Raw genomic sequence first — 4,317 nt, 5'->3', positions numbered from 1 at the left:
CAAAAACCTCAAAACACGGTACCGAGTTAACATACAGGTGTATATAAAAGCCGTACGTCGTTCAATAATTTCTCGATGATGGTTTATTCGATTAGTTCCTTTCGGTCCGCGCGTCTTAATTGACAACATTGGCGAGCGCACCGCGTCCGCCGTCGCACGGTTAAGGTTTTTGAACTTGACGCCAAACACATGGGCCCCGCGAGCGGCTGTTGATTTTACCGTCCGTCCGCAGTGATGAGTGAAAAAAAAATTAAATTGAAAAAAATATCACGTGCCTATTATCAACCGACGGCGATAACCGAACATAGATTTATACGACCACGAAGATAAGAGATAAATCTCTAGTCGGGTATGTACCAGTTGCCCAAAAAAGTACTCTTTATTAGTTGAAAAATTAAAATTAAATCAAAAAAAAAAAAATGTTATTATTATTATACAACTATACAAAACAATTTTTTTTCTGTGTAGGTATTTGCAAAACTTTAGATTTTTGACACTTAATGGCTTTTCACCTTCTTCTTGATCATTTATGTTATTAACTAATTCAAATACGTCCCTTTAATCCACGGTTGTTATTTTTGCTTCATTGGTATTTTTCACCCGCATTTCAGTTTTGTTCAACCAGAATTGTTGATTTGATGAATTTGATGATCAAATGTAAATAGTTTTTCAATAGCGCGAAAAGTAATTTTAAACAGCTCAAAATTAATTCTCAATAACGCAAATAGCTTTCAATGGCGCATTAGAATATATCCTGTTGCATAATGTCATTTGAGTCATTAAACCTATAATTCATGAGTAAATGCTGTAAAAATATAACTTGGAAGATACTCAAATGATACCTATGCGTTTGCAATAAATGCACTATTTGTCTCATCCATATAGGTTTCATCAAACATTTTTTTGCATTGCATTGTCATTTGAAATGTTGTTTATACACTATAAATATAATTATTTTAAATGTGAGGCGTTTGCGTTTGTTAGCATAATACCTACTGAATAGTGGTACAATATAACAACAAAATATCAGATCTACTTACTATTTACGTGATATCTCAGTCCGTTTTCTCGACTCTTATAAGTCATATAGTATTATTTAGTAACCAAAAAAAAAAAAAAAATTAAAGCGATTCTAACATAGATATTGCCTCACTGGTAATCACCAGTCTAAAGTATAGACTAGTCCGACCCTGCACTTAATAGTTAACAACTATTTACGCGTAAAGAATCCGTCAGCGTACGAACACGTAATTTTTTCGTTGTTAATTATGAACCGATTTATACACTTATCGATTCAGTGCAGTGTGGCAAATGTGGCTTCGAAACGACGGAGCGCGATCATACGGGTGCGCGAGCCGTATGCGTACTCGTAGTACAGTAGCATGGGCGATTGTAAACTCCGCCAGGTTTTTCCTTACCTGTAATGGGCATATGTAAACTCCGCCAGTTTTTTTTTGTGTTTTGCCTGTGAATCCTCACATAGTCATCTAAGAAATTAATTTTATAATAGTCAACCGAATTTTCATATTTTTAATAAAGTTTTTACCGAATTTCAAACCCATACTTATATAAAACTAAATGGCAAATCTCAAATAAATAAGCTGAAAAACTCCAAATAAAAAAATAATGACAGTGTTACAGAATGCTATAAATAGGTACACTAATGGATTTATACAAGACATAGAATATATACAAATTGTATCACATCATTTTAGCTTACATACATGACATCACTTTATATTTTTGGATTATTAATTATTACGATTATTTATTATGATTTTTTTTTTTACTGTGATTTAATTATTCGCATTAATTCGCATATTTAATGCGAATGATATGATATTATATTATAATATAATTTTTTTTAATAATATATCATATTAATTTTATACTACTACTTGATTTTCTTCACTGGTGGAGTTTACATGAACTCAATTTTAATAAATTTTACAATTTTTCGCTTATACTTTTCATAATATTCCTAAATAAGTATTTCCATTAAAAATATGTATTATTCTTGCATAATTGAATGCTTTTAAGTAATTGCTTGACACAGTGGCGTAGTTACGGAGAGGGTGTAAGGGGTTTCCACCCTCCCCACACACATTTTTTTTATTGATATTGTATGTATTGATATGTATCTACGCCAATGGCTTGACAAATATTTTTTATTTCAAATACTTCAATGTTATATATTGCTACTAAGCATGTGATTTGCTTTATTCATTTAGATTGAATGACATTGAAAAGGTTGAGGTCAATAACTAGCGAAGACCGATTAAATGGGCTAACACTGCTTCATATCCATAAAAACATAAATGTTAAAATAGATAATATTATTATACGCTCTGCTCAGCAAAAAAAAGGCATATACTCTTATTAAAATTATAAGATAAATCGTATAAATCAATATATTTATATCTTTTTTTTTTCCATTAATGTTTAACTGTGTTAATATTATTACTATATAAATATTATTATACATTTATACCTATAATCCATATGTATATTTAATGTTATATATATATTAGTGATGGGTCGAACCCTGATTTTTTAATCGAACCTAACTTGAACTGAACTTTAAATTATTTTTTCGAACTCGAATTGAACCGAACCTTCATATTTTCTGCCGAACCGAACCGGACCTATTATGACTTTAAGTCGAACTCGAACTCAATACTTTTTATCATGTACGTTGTACCTACCTACAAATTAAAACAACCATAATTATTAATTACTATTGTATTTTAAGTTTTCGTATTACCTATTCTACATTTTAACTTTTAAGTCTAAGTAATTGTATTATATACAATACATTTAAATTTTAGAAAATTTCTTATTATTATTATTATTTTTCAAAACCAGTATTGCGCTCTCTCGCAGTGGCGTACACAGCAATTTCCAGTTGGGGAAGGAGGTTTATAGAAAAACAAAAACATATTACCTAGTACTGAGCTGTAATAGTTGATACTAAAAGCACTAAAAATAAAAATAAAAAAAATATTACCTAGTAGGAAACAAATATTCTTAAAAAATGCATTTTATTATAAATTATAAACTTATAAGACAATTTCTAATTTTCTTGGTTTTCGTCCCAACTCATAAATAACCTCTTCGGCTGTTAAGGGTGTTCCCCGATATTTTTACAACATGGTCAGTCCATTCAATCTGTCCTATGAATATAATATTTTTTCAAGTTTAGGATAAAAATAGAATATAAAAATATTTACCTCCTTCATTGTATTTGTCAAATAAGTTTTCACTCTTTTCAAATTTGAAAACATTCTTTCCGGGGTAGCTATTGATATTGGTAGTGTACAAAATATTTTTAAAAACATGTGAATACTCGGGAAAATAATTGAATTACATACCTAGCCTAAAAGCATCGATTATATTTGATGGTTTTTTCATTTAGACGAGCTAATTTTAACTTCCACATTTTTAGTTCATTATTAGCAGAAGACATAACAGTAGAAGGTGATAAGTAGAATGAAACGAGAGATTCGAAATCTGTTTTATTAGAATATTCGATTTTATAAAATAAACAATGAAAACCTAAATAATATTAAATACATTTTTAGTTCGATTTTGATACTATGATAAAATACAGACAAGAATATTAAGTCATTAACAGTATTATAAATTATTAGAAACCTTTAAAAATATTATGGTGCTCTAGGAATCTCATTTCTAGTTGGTTTATAAATGGCTCAATATAAGGAATGCAAATTTTCATTCTGGATGGATGGATGATCACAATAATTGTGATCATCCATCCATCCAGGTTAGGTTAGGTTATCATTATTGTGACGACACCCCGAAAACAGACAGACAATTACAATGTAATCTAAATATAGTTGGGTTTGTTGTAATCACAAGTCGGTCGACAATCTAAGATTAAACTACTTCTCAACAGTAACATCTATTTTATAATGCTATTATATTTCAATATACAAGTATAAATAGATAATATTTGATATTTTGTGTTTATACATATATGCATATGTACAATGAATGTTATCGTCGTAATATTAATTTTAAATATTGGCTATTTTTGCAGTTTTAATAAAGGACCTTAAAAATCAATGGGTGGGGAGGGTTTGAACACCCAACCCCCCATGTGTACGCCACTGCTCTCTCGTGTTGTCTTGTAGCTTATAAAATATTCATTGAGTATTGAGTATTGAGTGTAATATGACAATACAATCAGTACATTTTAATAATATGTAAAAAAAATATTGTTATAATAACTATAATTCACACATATAGAATGATTAGTAGAATTTATAATGTAAGACGTAAGTTGTAACCATGTTT

At 29.4% G+C, this 4,317-nt stretch overlaps 1 long non-coding RNA gene across 1 annotated transcript; it reads right to left on the bottom strand.

The window, feature by feature from the left end:
* Window positions 1-470: 470 nt before the first annotated feature.
* LOC112692066 lies at window positions 471-1,280 on the bottom strand. The gene is made up of 3 exons (XR_003149374.1): window positions 1,041-1,280; window positions 843-939; window positions 471-785 (listed from the first exon to the last, which is right to left on the bottom strand). It is a non-coding gene; the product is annotated as an uncharacterized LOC112692066 (long non-coding RNA).
* Window positions 1,281-4,317: the final 3,037 nt, after the last annotated feature.

The sequence above is a fragment of the Sipha flava genome, unplaced genomic scaffold (genome assembly GCF_003268045.1).
Source record: "Sipha flava isolate LNK unplaced genomic scaffold, YSA_version1 69_pilon_pilon, whole genome shotgun sequence".
In the NCBI taxonomy this organism is placed as follows: Eukaryota; Metazoa; Arthropoda; class Insecta; order Hemiptera; family Aphididae; genus Sipha; species Sipha flava.
The sequence above is the reverse complement of the archived record's forward strand: the minus strand, read 5'-3'. Positions and strand labels throughout refer to the sequence as shown.